General features: G+C 40.1%; 1 long non-coding RNA gene across 2 annotated transcripts in view; it reads left to right on the top strand.

Annotated features, from left to right (window-relative positions):
• The window catches only part of LOC142097225 (uncharacterized), a 43,660-nt gene that overhangs the window by 18,999 nt on the left and 7,143 nt on the right, over positions 1 to 17,518 (top strand). Inside the window, exon 3 of one of the 2 annotated variants that reach the window (XR_012678152.1) lies at positions 16,210 to 16,296. The exons of the other annotated variant lie outside the window; for it this stretch is intronic. This is a non-coding gene — a long non-coding RNA (uncharacterized LOC142097225). The remainder of the gene's footprint in view (positions 1 to 16,209; positions 16,297 to 17,518) is intronic. 2 annotated transcript variants of the gene reach the window in all.

Genomic DNA, 17,518 nt, shown 5'->3' with positions numbered 1-17,518 from the left:
ACCAGATAACTGGCATCTGCAGCGTATAGCCACCAGAGATTTGGGCATCTTAAGTGTAAGTGCTTTCCAGAATGAGGTTGGTGTTATTTTGTGGTGACTGACATGTACTGATTTGCATAGTAGTTCCTGGAAATCTCTCTGTATTGTATATGTATCACCTTGACTGTTCTCTGTATTGTGTTTCGGTCAATAGGATGTATTTTGTCAGGGGCAGAGCTATAGTCACCCCAGGGACCCCCAGCAATGTCCATTCTTCCATCACGATGTCCCCACTCTGCTCTTATGAGCATTTGCACTCTTTTTTTACCTTCTGTGTTTTCCACTCACAGTAAAATTAGTGTATTTACATATTTCTATCTTTAAAAAATATTTTCAAATAAAAAAGTAACATTTTTTCATTTGAACTGTGAACTCTTCTATCTTCAAAGTTTGCCATTCATCAGCTGGCCCATATGCGAACCGGCTCGACCATGGTTTGACTAATTTTCTTAGCTCGATTGTTTTGTTTTGTACTAATTGGAAGAACTGGTTTGAGAAAGATATGCGATTTAAGCATCTCTAAACATTTGGTAAATTTTTGAAAAGTAGAGACCTTTTTAGTTTGACATTTTTAAAACCTGGCACTTTCCCTTGAAATCAGGGACCATTGGTCAGTGTGGATAGACCCTTACTCTAAAGACAAAAGGCTCCTCCTTTGCAGAGCCTTTATTCTCCACACATACTAAGGGGTATATTTACTAAACTGCGGGTTTGAAAAAGTGGAGATGTTGCCTATGGCAACCAATCAGACTCTTGCTGTCATTTTGTCGAATGCACTAAATAACTGAAAGCTAGAATCTGATTGGTTGCCATAGGCAACATCTCCACTTTTTCAAACCCGCCGTTTAGTAAATCTAGCCCTAAGCCTCTTTCTTACTATAAAAGGGAATTTCACTCATTGCTATTATTTTATTATATCTGCTGAATGATAATAAGATGATTTGCAAACTTGCTGCCTGTTGATGGAAAAATAAGCATGGACTGAATTGCTCCTAACCTAGTTACTTTTGTGCAGTACAGTTAAGCCCACGCAAATCAAATGATGTTGAAAAGGTGGTAGTCTAGACTTTAACATCCCCATATCACCTGTCATTACAAATAATTTGGCTCGCAGCCACAACTGTACGATTATACTATATTGCGTCAAAGTTGCTGCACTCTGCAAAACTGGTCCCACTGTGCACGTGGATAAACTGATGAACTGAAATGTTATTTTTTAACCATAGAACAGCAGTAAGAAATGGAATATGTACCTATACCCAGTGGTTGATGTGTAAATTTAGAAGTGACAATGTGGAAAATGTAAGTGAACGGGATTTGATAGTTTTGCAGTCAAAGCAGCAGCAGAAGTGACAGTACAATCACCATGTAGTAACAGGTGGATGAGCCAAGTGGCTGGAACATCTGCCTTTCCTTATCCTTTCTTCTTCCTTGGTGACATTTGATATGCCTTTCAGCAAATCCTTAGTTTACACTTGTATTAAGTCTTGCATTAAAGGGATCACTCTGTCCTCAGTCTACAACATGTTTTCTCTGAAGGAAGTTTTTTTTACTTCCCCACTAGTCATTGCATGCATACTGCAAATGGCTTTATTTTTGCACTAGTGTAACTATCTGCATTTGCGAAATCACTATAGGATGGATGCTTACATTACAATCTTTGAAACTTTATGTGTGCCTAGGTTAAGGGGGACTGGGAAAAACTGAAGAGGTGAACTGTTTTAAACTGTGTGCATCACATCAAAATTCTAACCTCCTCCAGCTTTACACTAAGTGAGACTTTTTGTTTTTACCAAAAATACTGCTCTGTTAAACCGCATTTATGGTTTAAATGAGTCTTTAAAGTGGGAAGATATCCTCCAGATCATGGATGGTTCAAAGTGCACTTGTTTATTCCAACTGGAAATGGCTGGGCACCCTTCAGCAAAAACAAGGAATGCCCCTAAAAATGTGCCCTTCACCCTTTTTTCTCATTTCATTTTGTGCACTGGAAGCACAATGATGCCAAAACAAAGACGTAAACGGTGCCATAGAAATCATTGGGTTATATTTTATCCACTTTTCATCCACTTTTCATGTGTCTGATATATGGAAGAAAAGTGCATACTGGAAATGAGCTCTTATTCCACCTGGATATACAAACAAATTCAATCAATTAAAAATCCAGGTGCTCCAATTTCCTCCCTGAGCCCAAAAACATACTGATATGTTATCTGGCTACTGCCAAATGGACCTATGTATGTGTGTTTGTGTGGTAGAAAATATAAACTAAGCACCAACGCAGCAGCTGCTGAGGTGAATGAATCAATATTTGCTGGAAAGCGCTGCGTAATAGTGTGTGACACTATACAAATAAACAATAATAAATATAATTCAGTGGAAGAAAAAAAGATACTGAGCTGGTGGTCAACTGCAGCAATAAAGCAATTATGAATGTGCAATAAAAATAATTATTTATAAATCCATACCTCCCAACCATCCTGATTTAGGCGGGACAGTTCTGATTTGAAGACTGCTTTGTCGCAATCAGTGGGAGGTATTCTGTTCTGTGCTGCTCTGCATGGCAGAGCATTGATGAACGGGTGCTGTGCGCACTGGTGCGCAATGGCAATGAAGTGGTTTGGAGGGCAGGAGAGGAGCAAACAGGTCAGTCTAGCGCTTCAAAAGATTGATGTGCCATGCCCCCATCGTGCCATGACCACGCCCCCATCGTGCCATGAACACGCCTCCTGTCCCAGTGCAAATGAAACCATCCCACTGTGGTCCCACATATATAAACAATAATAATAATCATTCACTGGGCACTGGATAATGAGAAAATCTGTAAAAAAGGCATACATTTTGCAATATATTTTTTTGTAAGCTCAATACGGTGAATATGAGAAAGTACAAATATAAATAGTTAAAAATGCAGCATGCAGAGTTTAACAAATGCACAAAAGGATGCATACACGTATACCTGAAAAAATAGAAGCTGTGCAATACTAAGCCATTTATTTAATACTCCTTTTCACAAGGGTTTCATGTGTTTAAAGCACTCTGTTACAGCACAAACATCAATAATAACAGGGCCACAATCTATAAAGGTTATTAAAAAAACTATACACATCATCACCAACCGAATAACACTTTCACCTCCCCACCGGTTTAAGACGTCACAATTAAAATGGTGATTACTTTTTATTTACTGTACCAGCCACCAATGAATCAGTGGTGTACACACCGCTTAGCTGCCTATTCTGGTCTGCATGGTAATGTATTTGAGGACTCTGAAGATCCATGTTTCCATGCAGCTCTGCTGATAATCTTCAATGTGGTATATAGTATAGCACAATATAGTGGAACATAGCACAATCAGGTGCTATCAAATTATTTCTATGCAGGCTGAGGGCAGAGAGATGAGATAACCAACTGGGTAACAATACATTAATAAAAGAATTGCAATTATAGTGTGTCTCAAAATAGGGCAAGACTGATGTAAATGATCACATATTTTGCGCAGAGCGCTGTATTCACACGATCGGCACAATATTAGCGATAATAAATCATTTTGATGAATTTTCTGTTACCCTTTTAGGATGCTTGTTCTGTAAATAATATTTTTGTCATCGAATTATAAACAACTGTATTTTTTGTATAGAAGGCTGAAAATAGGTTCTACACATCAACAAACATGTTGGGGTGGTTAAGTCTGTTGTTTTCAGCATGCTTGTTTCCTTCTTTCTTTATTGAATAAATGGTCTAAGGCTGTAGACAGTTGTGTGCTAAAATCAATCTCCCTGTCTGAGGCTTGCAGATAATTGGCATTCGGTCAGGTGGTGACAAAAAGTCAGCTTTTTATTTTTGATCTGCTACTCACCCTTTGGCATGTTGTGATTACTTGATGCTGTATGGTGCTTTCCTGGTCCCCAGGAATAAATGATTGACCTTGATCTCATGAAGACAGAGAATGAGGCTCCCCAGTGAGTCTGGAATATCTGATGCTGAAATGTCACATGACCTTATGACACAGTAGACAGCATTAAATAACAAGCTATGTTGAAAGCTTATTGAATAAAGTACCATGACAGCTCATTAGTGTAAATGTGAGCATAGGAAAAAGCAACTAACAGTTTTATATATAAATAACATTATTTTTGCAAAGCAAATAAGGGAAATGTCTTTTCTTTCTCCTTTGGTAAAATAGTGTTAGAGATGATGAACTAGACCTTGTACAAATGGCCATTTAATGGACATCTGAAAGTTTTGTAAATGCTTTCTTGACCCATGGGCTCAAAAAAAATAATGTTAGCGAATGGACATCAATTTTGTCATTGCCTACAAAGTTCAAAATCGTTATTGCTTGGTAAAATATCATGGGGCTTTATGGAAGAAATTATTAATTATATTGTGCACTAAGCTGCAGGGAATCTTTGAGAATACGCTTCTAACACTGTGTACAAGGTTTTGTCTATGCTTTTAGCTAGAATTGCAGTTCAGTGTCCTGTGTACAGTACAGTAATCAGTAGAGTTTATCCACACATACACAGACACAAATAATATCAGTTAAGCCACCACAGACAATCACATATGCTGGAAGACCAAATCAGAAAGATCCTGTTGTTTGGGTATCAGATTGAACAGTGAATCCCAAAGGGTCATTAGTTAGATTTTCTGAGCAGTGATGGAAGAGTGCATCGAGAGCGCCCCATTGTAACATTTTGGTAAGTTGCTGGCGATACCACTCTGGTTTCTCATAATAACTGCACATGCTCAAGAGAGGCGTCTGCATTGTTCTTTTCAGACCAGAGGAGGGGATTCAGTTGGGGAAACTGGGGCCTCGCAGGGGCCTTCAAAATTGGTATTCAAGCAGACTCCGTTTCAGCCACTTGTCCAGTTTGAAAAGATACTTAAATAGGGAATCATTAGATTGGTCACACTAGCACAGATCATTTCAGGAGATGAAAGCTGCATAAGACAGGGACAGGGTCATGATGTGACAATTAGGACGGAAGCCAGAAGGAAGCCAGTGGATGTTCTTTCACCAACCTGAATTAGCTCTGGCAGTAACAGAGGAGCAGAGTCTAACAAACCCCTGGGCTCTCTGTCCTGCCTCCAGGGGTGACGAGCTGGTATTAGACAGTAAGAAGAGAGTGGTCAACATAGTGGGTATTGGTACACAAATGGACTTCAGCGTGCCAAATCAGAAAGCAAAAGGAGTGGCAGAAAACCGTGTCAGCAACAATCAGGAGAATAATCAGTAATGTTTGTACAGACGCCGGGTTCTCGCATTGCCCCCTTAATAAAAGCAATGTAACTGTCGCCATTTTAAGTGACGACCATCACAGTGCCGGCTTGTTCTGCTGTCAGCGTTGATAGCAACCTTTGCGGAAATGTTCTCTGTAAATATTTTAGTAAGTCTCTATTTTGTACAGGTCTGGATTATCAAATTCGGGATTTTAATGTTGTTGTAATTCTTGTCACAATAATGACTACAACCGTTTCAGGGGATCAACCTCTTCAAGAAAAAGTGGTACATAACGTTTCAAGTGGCCCAACTCCTACAGGTGCAGAATAATTTCAAATAATTAGTTAAGTTTGAAGGGGTTTGTCCCCTGAAACCCTGTGCACCATTTTTTATTGAAGGGTTTGGGGCCCCGTAACATTGTACACTATATTGTTTTTATATTCCATTTGCTGAGTGATAAATACAACAGCTCTGATGAGCACATAAAAACTAATCATTTCTAGGCTTTATTGTGTAACTTTATTCAATCTTAATAAGAGGTGTAGGGGATTCGAACCTCACCACTATTAGATTTATCAGCGTGACATCTGGGGACCCACCAAATCGGGTGGAACGTTGGACCCCAAGTCAGTAAGTAATACTATCAATTATAGTGTATAATTTATGGAATTGTACCCAAAACTGAATCTCTCCCTAATGGCCCCTTAAGCTTTTCTGTTGCTAACAAAGCTGTATGCATAAATCTAGTCATTAAATGAAAAATCTGTTATATGATGTTAACATAAAGTCTTTCCGTTCTTAAAAATGTTTTTAGAGTGTGTGGGTCTCTCAGCATCCGGTTTATATATTAACAACAGTTTGTTCAAAATTTCGACTTACTCCAAATCTGTGGGAAGATAATTTTGCAACCATTGCTTGGTAACTGGCAGTAAAGACATATGGACAAACAACGGCAACCAAGTTATTTTGCCCTCCTCAGCATGCTCTGAGGTATAATAATTAAAAAGCAAGAACATTGCTTTAGGTAATTGTATCCCTGTAATTATTTTAACATACAGTATCTTACTATTCTGCTCCAAAAGTCCTAAATACTTGGATAAGCCAACAAACAGTGCTTTAATATAGCTTTCTGCAAACCACACTTTGGTCTTTTGGAGCGTATCCTGGTATAGGTCTGACATATTTGATATCAAAGTTTAAGCCATAAGTGAAATTTTCTTCACACCTCATTCATTTATCATACATCGAATCCCACTTTTTCTTTTTTTACTAGTTCCAGGATCAGTAAATTCTGTATCCCAGATTTTTAGATTATTATTTCCAGAGGTGGGATTCTGTCACGGGTTCTAGGAGTCTTTGCCCAGGATATCACCAGATGTAGTCTTACCAGAGTAGTGTATGCACACAATGGTCTTCTGGTAGCAGGGTGACTAGCGGAACAGGAGAATCAGCAGATGGTGAGAGGATGCTAGAGGAAAGTCTATGACTAGCAGCAACAGGTTATGAGTTAAACAATATGAACACGAGGATCATGATGGACGTGAAGACGTGAGGAAAGTCAGTGGTCTGCGTACAGCAAGTTGTACCACTGCTATAGTGAGAGGAATGTCCAGGGATAGATAGGAGGTAGTGAAGTCAGTGGTCTGCGTACAGCAAGTTGTACCATTGCTTGTAATGATGGGACAGGTTCCAGGTGCAAGTAGGTAACGGGGAAGTCAGTGGTCTGCGTATAGCAAGTTGTACCACTGCTTATAGTGAGGAAACTTGTAACTGGTGCCAATAGGAAACAGGGAGTCAGTGGTCGGCGTTCAGCAAGTTGTACCACTGCATATATAGGTGAGGATAGGCATTAGGGTGGATGAATGGAGCATCAAAGGTAACACGGAGAGCACAAGGAACTTGATTCCAATGGTATATATAATACAATAGCAAATGACTAGCGCTGCTTGGAGATACAAAGTCACTACTGAGATCCAGGACATATGAGACAAAGTCAATAGCATCTATAACTTCGTGAGATAGAGGACTCCGTAGATGAGCAGAACACAGTCCAAGCGGATATGCAATAAACTGGTAAAGTCAATAAAAGATAAGCATACTGCGGTTCAGTTGAGCAGGCTGTCACGAGAGAAACACAGGGATAGCTGAGCGGCTGAACTCCAGCACGAGTAGAGACCACAGGAGAGTGGTAGCGGTAATCCGTGTCTGTGAAGCACACAGACAGAGAACATCACACGAGAGGAGCAATGATGATTCTTGCGGAGGTCAGCAGGAATAGTAGACACGATGAAACACAGGAGAGTTGAAGCGGTCTGGCAACCGGCAATGCAGTAGTCAGGAATAAGCTAGGACTGAAGACACGATGAACACAGGAGAGTTGAAGCGGTCTGGAAACCGGTAGTTCAGTAGCGAGGAATCAGCTGGGACTGAAGACACGATGAAACACAGGAGAGTTGAAGCGGTCTGGAAACCGGTAATGCAGTAGCGAGGAATCAGCTGGGACTGAAGACACGATGACACACAGGAGAGTTGAAGCGGTCTGTAAACCGGTAATGCAGTAGCAAGGAATCAGCTGGAGCTGAAGACACGAGGAAACACAGGAACACCTTCAGAGACTCACAGGGAATGAGACTCCAAGATCAGGCAACGAGGTATTAACCACAGGTGCTTTAAATAGGGAGTGTTGCCTGATCAGCCAATTAACTAAAAGCAACAGGTCTGAAGAGTTCATAGAGGCTGCGCATGCGCAGACCATCAGGATGGCGGGCGGCCACGGTTCCTAACAACGGGAGAAGAGGCACTCACAGTCCAGTGAGTGACAGATTCAGCCGGTTCGCCAGAACCGACACCTAATTTTAGGCTCAGTTCGGTGAATCGGTGACTACAGACTAAGTCCACCCTTTTCGTTGGTGGGGGGAGCAGGGTCCTTTAAAAAAAAAAAAAGTTACCTGTTCGCGGTGTCGGCACTCCTCCTCCCTGCTTTGTCCGCACTGAATGTCGGGTTGTGACGTCATGACGCCCGGCGTTCAATGGGGAGCAGCGCAGAGAGGAGTCGGCAAGCAAGAAAAAGAAGAGATGAAAAGAGTAGAAAGAAGCCGATAGAAAAGGTAAGTGAAGGAACGGAAGCAAGGGGGAGCAAAGGTAGCATGGCAGAGTGTGAAGGAGGAGCAAAGGCAGCATGGCAGAGTGTGAAGAGGAGCAAAGGCAGCATGGCAGAGTGTGAAGGAGGAGCAAAGGCAGCATGGCAGAGTGTGAAAGAGGAGCAAAGGCAGCATGGCAGAGTGTGAAGGGGGAGTAAAGTCAGCATGGCAGAGTGTGAAGGGGGAGTAAAGGCAGCATTGCAGAGTGTGAAGAGGGGCTAAATCAGCATGGCACAATGTGAAGAGGGGCAAAAACAGCATGGCACATTGTGAAGAGGGGCAAAAGCAGCATGGCAGAGTGTTTTGAGGGGCAAAAGCAGCATTTTATAAACATTCATTAGGGCAGAGAACTGATTATTAATTTAGTTGAATCCCACCACTGATTTCCCAAAGAGTTATCAAATTGTTTTCTAATCTCTGCATACAAAGAACAAAATATTTTTCTACCTGTTGAAAATATAACTTATACCCTTTCTTACAACCAATAATATTTAGCAAATTCATTTCTCCCTCCATATGCTTGGGAAGTCTTTCTAGTGAAATATTGGGTCTTCCCAGATGGATTTTGAAAGTGGCCCATTTAGTCTGTATATATCTTTGCGTCAAAGTAAAATTGGTATAGGCAACATCTCCAATTTTACAAACCCGCAGTTTAGTAAATATATCTCCTAGTCTCTAAAAGGTCAGCAGCTATGATCTTTTTGAGCTCACAGTATATACTGTGACAATAAGGGTTATTTGCCACACCTCTCCTGCATAGGGACAGGGGAAATCCCAAAGAGTCTGCAGGCACAGGCTGCAGACAGGGTTAAATTCTCACTCAAGTTTTCATATAGCACACAGACCCACAGGTGTACCACATGGGTGTAATTAGTTTGTTATTTTATTTACTGATTAGTGCTTGGGAGGAGAATTAATTAAAGACTGTTTTTTGTGGGCGGAGTGACTAAAGCCAATTAGTTAGAAGATATATGTCTAGACAGAGATAGGGTCGCGGAGATTTTGAATGGCTACAGGTATCATTATATGCTGACCAAACTGCTATCCTTACCATCTTGACAATAACATTGGAGACTTGATTCAGGTATCCTCTAGTGAAGTGTGGTGTAAATACCAGCTTCATCACAATACATTTATACACGTTTTTGTGAAACAAAAATGAAATTTAAAAGAGTAGTGATAGGGCTTTTATGGGTTTTGGAAGATGACACTTGACATTTTAGGTGGTACTGACAGTTGCAAGAATTATCCACATACAAAAAATGCGATTTGGTCAATGTACAAATAAATGTACTGTTTTAACATATAGCTATGTTATAATAATATAATAACCTAATAAGTAATACAAAGTTGCTAAATTAATATAAAGTAAATTCCTTATAAGGAAAGGGAAGTGGTATGTTTGTTCATAGTACAACATGCTTGAAACAATTTCACAATGCCTTGCATATATTTTTGTCCTGCAAACATGCTGTAGCTGCTACAAACTATTACTAATGTTTGTTAGTAAGGTGACACAGTGACTACAGCACTGCACAGTGGGAGAACAGAGCATACATAACACAGGGACAGGATAAAATAAATACGAACATGAAAACTAAGGGTAGAGAGAACCCTATTCATAAGAGCTTACAATGTAGTAGGAAAAGGTAGAGCTAAGAAGAGCGAGTATGCCTCTGATAGGGTATTGGGACAGCATCAAGGCAGCACCAAGTGTGAGTAGTATCAAGTGGAAGATTTTGATTGGGCCCAATAAAGAATTCCATAAGTGGATAGTGATACGGGGGAAATCTAGGAGGCGGGAGTGAGTGGCGATTATAAGAGAGTAGACGAGTGCCGGGTCAGAGGCAGATTTGAAAGAGCAGGTTTTGGGGTATTTTAAGACAACGTTTCAGATCTATGAAGGGGTGGTGTTGAAGGCTTTGTAGGTGGAGGTAATTTGTATTGGATAATGGAGCCTGCGTAGGGATTTGTGGTATGGTGGATGTGGAGCCGTAAGAGAGGGAGATCAGTATTGCCACAGCATTTAGGATGGTGTAAAGCCAGGCCACATGTGGGAGGATCACACCAAATAGGAGTAGGATGTAGTATTCAAGATGGGAGATGATATGAAAATGGATAAGAGTTTTAGTTGCTTCTTCAAAAGAAAGAAAATGGCACAATCCAGCAATATGTTTTTGGCTAAACTAAACTAGACTAGATCCAGCATTTGTCCATTCACATGACATCAGTAACCAAGATGTCCTGTCCACCATTTCAAATGTATTCCTGATATACCTTCAAAATGCAGTTCTTGGGGGAGGGGGTAATTCCATTGTTAAATAATATTTGTAATAAAGTTAATATTTGTCCAAGATATTAGTACGCGTTTTTAATTTATTAATGTTATCACAGAAATGGTAGGAAATTACATGAGTACCACTGTTTTCTGCATTTCTATCTTTTCAAAATGCAGTCTGCTGGGAGAGGGCAGCATGTAGTAATATGTTCAACTACTTCTCCTACCATATATTGCATTCATGACAGCCATAACTATTTTCCCTTAACCTGCTTGCACAAAGCAGTTACCAAGAAGGTATCACAGAATGAAGTTTGAAGTGGGAATAAGTCCAGTGTTACCCAGAACCAGTGGCAGTCATTCTGTGATGCTGAAATGTCCGACACAAGTGTCTGTGACAAAATAATTCCGATGCCTCTAATGTAGACAGTTTGGAACTAGCAACGTACACAGAAAGTGACACACACCAATCTCGACAACCGCGCTGTGAAGCCGGATTGTAGAAGAGGCCAGCAGTCATAGTGACGTCACTTTACAGGACGACAGTTACATTCGTAGTATTAAGGGGGCAATGGGAGGACCCGCCAGCTCTATAATGTGAAAAGCTTTGTGAAAAACATTATAGAGCCGGCGGATCTACAATAGAGGCATTGGAATTATTTTGGCGCAGATACTTGTGTCGGAAATTTCAGCATCACTGTGGCATACCCTCAGGGCCATCTTTTCCATTGGGCGCGATGGGCAGCTGCCCGGGGGCCCCACGGGCAAGGGGGCCCCAAAGGCACGGCTCTTAAAGATAATAAATAATCCTGCAAAAGAAAATAACCTGCAAAAAAAACCTTCAAGGGTCACTGAGCAAGTACATCTATCTATCTCTATATATCTATATCTATATCTGTATCTGTATACTTCTATATATCTATATCTATATCTATATCTAGGGGCCCCGGTGCACTGCTTTGCCTGGGGGCCCATAATGTTGTGAAGATGGCCCTGCATACCCTACCCCCCAGAACAACCAAAAACTCAATAGGATTACTCCACAGGTGTTCAGGGAGGGCTCATAAGTAACATGTTGTATGGGCAAATACGTATGTTTTTGTTTAATATATTTAATGGAAGCTACATGATTGAAAGTGGACAGGTGCATTAAGATCTAAGGATGCACAACCACTTATTCCAAAAATGTATTTCCCATGTGTTAAAGTCACAGATTACAGTTGCCACAAAAATACATTGAAAAGCAGGAGTATACTCAGCCCAAACACATTTGGACCATTAGTTGTCTATCCTGTAACATTACATACTGATGTGCTATGGTACATACCAGGTTTAGAATAACTATAAGCAACATTCATGTAATCTGCACCACAATATAGATTAACCTACTCTCACTTTAATATAACATCTCATTATAGCTGCTAGAATTTGACTAGATGCTTTGCTGGTAATCAACATTATTAAATAGCGCTGTTCTTGGCCATGATCGTGGTGAAACTGTATTAAACGTAATATATTTACTTAAATAGCGTAAATATGACACAGAATTAGAAACTAAGATACCAAGAACTACACTCTATGCAGTTTCAGAAAGAACACATTTTAGGGACAAATGTGTAAGAATTACGGCTGCCTCCAAAAACCAAGTCCATGTGGCAACAATGACTCACTTCCACATTACAAAACTACTAGGACTAACATTTTAACATTTAACACATGCAATACCAAAAACGTGAAAATTATTAATCATTAAAGTATTATTAAACAATAATAAAGTTAAAAAGGTTGAAAAAGTAAAAAAATAAACTGTAAGGGTCATTTCTGAAAAACAAACTCTGCAGACCTGCTGTGCTCCTTTTATGTGCCCAAGTGATCCTACTTTTTCACTGAGCATGTTTCAATAACCGCCCACTTCACAGGCTTTGGAAACACACTTTAAAAAGGAAACTGTGTTTCGTTTTGTGAGTTATGTTAAGCCCGAAAAGGCACAGGGTAGGAAAAGTTAAATTGTCATGTAATAATTCACACTACTGCTATTTAATTCCATCCTTTTATTCGTTTAACTTATTCATCCTCTAAAATACGTCACTAGTTCAGAAAGTTTTGGTGATTAATCCAACATTTTGGACACTTAAATAACTTCAGTGATTAAAAGGTTGTGGCCACATTGTTATAGACATATAACTTTTAACTTCAACCGCAACTGTAAAGGTAATGATTAAAAACCACAACAGGTACAATAAATAAAAAGCAAAAAAATAAATAGCACCATTTTACAACCTGGACCCCCACTAAGGATACAGAATAACATATCATTTATAACCGGCAGACAAGTACAACATACTCCCACTTGCCTATCCTAGCCAGTGAAATACATATATTTAGTTTGATCTCAATATTTCCTCATGAAGACAACCCCTTCTCTCATTTACTTCATGTTTTTAACCATAGTGTTGGATGTCACTCCTTAAACAATGGCCACATAATCTGAAAATGGGGGTGAGTGGCCAACGATAATCTTATACATCTATTGCTACTCATCACAAAGAGTGAAGTTACGACTTTACTTTATTGGATCTTCAACAAATTCTGACCCTGATGGGGAAAGACATTGGGAATGCTGACAAAAAAGAGACAGAAAAATTTTGTGAAAATTCACCCCACACAGATACTATGCCATTTTTTAAAAATTTTAAGCACCTCAAGCTCAAATGAGGGATCCCCTCGAGCCTGCCCTGCACACTCAGAGACATTCAAAAGGCACTCCCAAGTTGGAGGATCAGAATATTGTATGTTCTCTAAAGACAGAAATGAGATCAGCAACATGCCCGTGCATATTATATCTCTGCTTGCAAAGCATGATATCCAAGCATAGGCTTCAGTAGACAATGTGGCAAACATACAAGCCGCCTCTCACATCTGACAGCAAGGCAGAGGATGAAAAGTAAACGTCAGGTGAGCTATATTTAAAATAAAGGAAAGTTGTTTTTCAGTAGGATACAGAAATAAAAGCAATGCATAGTTGAATTGCTGACCTTAGCAACAGAAGCCCCAGAACAATATCCATGGACATGGGTTTCCAAGAAGATATCCCACAGCAGGGGCTGATAGATGTACTAAACCAAGTTGTTAGCTCAATGCTTGATCAATACCCTAACCACCAAGTCATTTGTGATTGAGAACACAGGGCTGTAAAACCAAGGTTGTTGAAGTGTTATTCTCTCTTTATTGCCTTTTCTCCCACTGTAGGTTGGAATTACTACCATAGAAGAGAATAAAATTCTAACTCTCAACGAAATCTTTAGAATAAATTGTTACTACTATGCCACTGCTTTACTGAACTGTAGTCTGTTATGGTTCTGTAATAAAATTAGCATTATTTGTGTCACACCATTTTGCTCACCATCTTCTTTATACAGCTAGAGCATCTCCAAAGCAAGGTAGCGGTTAGATCACTGACCTATGTGGTTGTAACTTTTCATACAACCTTATGGAGAACATGAAGGATAGTATCTCAATTGTCTGAAAACCCCAGAATAGAGAATTCAAGTGTTACAATCTCAACATGCCAACAAATAAAGTAAATAATGCTCTGATCCAGGAAACACACTTTGAACATAACACAGTGCCTCCTAACTTAAGCACCCACCATTACCCTCGTGCCTATTGCAGTAATAACTTTAGTGGAAAGACAATGGGAGAGGTCTTTCTATTTGCTAAATTCTTGCCTGTGTTAAATGTAGAGGCCTCCAGGTTGAAGAAAGGGCAGGGCCTTCTGAAGAAATCACAAAACAGAAAAGAGATAGGTCCGCACTAGGCAAGGACTCAAAAGTTAAATATATAAGCCTATTGCTGTCTCACATTCAAAATGTGGGATGTGGGGTGCTCTTCCAACTTACTAGGAAGACATTTTTTCTGAAATGTAAGATCTTTAACCAAATCTTTAAATACACCCAGGGTCAGTCAGCATGCTACGTCAACATGTTGGAGCAGATGGAACCTTACAGAAGGGCATAATGATGGTGCAAGGTGATCTCAATTGGACGATAGATCCTCATTTGGAAATTTACAACAGAATTCTGAAACACTCTAGGAAACATTGCCATAGGGTAAGACTATCACCAGTTGGCCAACTCCTGGAGGATTCTCCACCTGAGAAAAGGGATTATAGATTTTACTCTTAGCAACACAAAGTGTCCAAGACTGACTATATCTTCAGGGGCAAACGCAGGATTCGAGGAAGGGGGTTTCCACGCCACGATACAAGTGGGTGTGTCCAATATGGGTAGGGGTGTGGCTACAAACACACACCGTGTCAAACACACAGATATGTAAACTTTTACATACACAGACAAGCACAGACACACACATATATAAACACATAGGATCAAACACACAGACATGTAAACTGTCATATACACAGATAAGCACAGACACACATAAAAAAACAGGATCAAACACACAGATATGTAAGCTGTCACATACACACACATACATAAACACACAGGATCAAACACACAGACATGTAAGCTGTCATATATACAGACAAACACAGACTCACACACATACACACATTCTTACCTTCTTCTGCTGCTGCCTCCTGCATAACACCCATGCTGGCTGTGTGGGAGGAAGGGGCGGGGCCAAACTGCCGGCAGAGAGCTGTGCTCACACAGCAGGGGACTGACTAGGAGACGATCCCAAGCTACAAGCAGTAGTGGCTGGTCCTGGGAGAGGGGCCAGCCACTGTAAGCATACGGCACCCCAGATAGGGCAGGGGTTTCTGGGGACTAGGAAACCCCCCTGGGTGCGCCCCTGATCTTCCCCAGCCACAGACATTTATTGAAAAAATGACATAAACAGATATTTACACTGCGCTCAGGAATCAGGCGGCACAAATTTATTACAGCGCAGTGGGAGCAAGGTATCCCTCCTTGATTAATCAGTCTATAAAAACATTGGATGTCCCATCCGCGCTCATAATAAATTTGATCACAATTAAATAAATAATGTCCTAAAGCTGATATTGAACCTCAGTGACACTCTGTAATCTTGTAGACCATCACAACGGTCAACACATTGATCCTCTGTAAAAAATATATATATATATATTATATATATATATATATATAAATATATTATTACTGATGAATATATGATGCAAGTGTAAGTATCCAGTATCAGCCTGTATCACAGGGAGTAGAAAAAGTGAGTGTCCCAAATATACGCAACAATAATAACGCAATAATCCAAAAAATGTCTTGAGGTCAGTTGTAATAAGGTGTCCCAGTGAAGGCTTGACGTTAACGGTATGTCAGAGTACTTGAAGATTTCAACAATGAGTACTTGTTGTATAGTCATATAATTTGTGATGTACTGGAAGATGGATGTCCACAATTTGTATTAATTGGGTCTTTTGACCCTATTATCTGCTCTATTTGAGGGTTGTGGACATCCATCTTCCAGTACATCACAAATTATATGATAAGTCAGAGATTATTTATAAAATATGTTTACTCTTACAGAATTAGAAGACGCTGTAGCCTCATCTTCTATAGGCAAGAGTCCAGGGACAGATGGCTGTATGATCACTTATTACAAGGTCTTCAAAGGTAAGCTCGGGTTCCTTTACTTCAAGCTTTCAAAGCCATCACTATTTTTTCCAGCAGGTCTTTGGAGGCCTATATCACTATCCTACCTAAAGAAGGCAAGGATTCTTCCCTCGAGAGATGTGTTTATTTACTTTCAAAACTTCATGCATAGGTCCAATGGTATGTACTCTATGAACCAGATGCAGATTTGGATCAAAATAATATCAAATATTCAGAGTTCCCTTGGCTCTCTCCACCGACTCACCGACTGTAGATGATGTGCGCCCCCTCCCATTCATTTTAATATTACTGTAGGTAGAGATAGAACTTTTATAGGAAACCACTACACCTGCTTCACTGTGGTGGTTTAAAAAGAGGTGTGTACAATTCTTCCAGTTAGCCAATAAGGTTACTAGACAAAATCTCTCTCCTACCCTGGAGGTCGCGTTACTGCGGCATTACCCCCCCAGTTTCCATCACATGCTAAATATGTCTTTAGTCATATTCTGATTGCCGCAAGAGCCTCTTTAGCTCAAGGTTGGAAGTCACCACAGATACCCTTGATATCGAAAGTAGTGGCCAAGGTGCATTTCAGCTTTGAAATGGAGACAGAGGGGATTCCCTACTCCACTGCCACCTCGTCCCCGAAAATGAAGTGGTTCAGCTGGCATGTGTATGTTACAGACGGAGAGGGAGCGCGTCCAGATCGAATAGACTCTGATTTACTACCTGCATCTCCTGCACTTAGCGAATTTCCCCAATGTTCCTATTAGTAGTTCCCTGGTGACCATTCGACCAGTGTAACTTTCACGAATTGGAAGGGAACCTATTGGGTTCCCCCCCTCATGTGTTCAATATGGTTTAACAGCAGAATTGTTTAATGTGTTCCTCCCCACTATGTACCCCTTCAATCCTTCCCCTTTTTATTTTTGTGTCCTTTCCTTACCCCCCGATCCCTTCCTACTTTCTGTACCCCATAATTTCTGAAAAATTAATAATAAAAATACTATTGAAGACAAAAAAAAAAAAAGAGGTGGGTAGTTTGCTTTGAAAATTTGAGTATATCCAGTTACTGCAGGTCTGTAGAACAGCTGTAGATTGTAGATGTCATCTTTATTATACTGTAAAAGATAAATTTATTGGAAAGATATTATAAAGCAGAACTGTACAGTCACGGCCAAAAGTTTTGAGATTGACACAAATATTATTTTTAACAAAGTCTGCTGCCTCAGTTTTTTTGCAT

This window comes from Mixophyes fleayi, chromosome 1 (genome assembly GCF_038048845.1).
Source record: "Mixophyes fleayi isolate aMixFle1 chromosome 1, aMixFle1.hap1, whole genome shotgun sequence".
NCBI classification, from domain to species: Eukaryota; Metazoa; Chordata; class Amphibia; order Anura; family Limnodynastidae; genus Mixophyes; species Mixophyes fleayi.
Note: the sequence above shows the minus strand (reverse complement) of the source record. Positions and strands in the feature narration are given on the sequence as shown.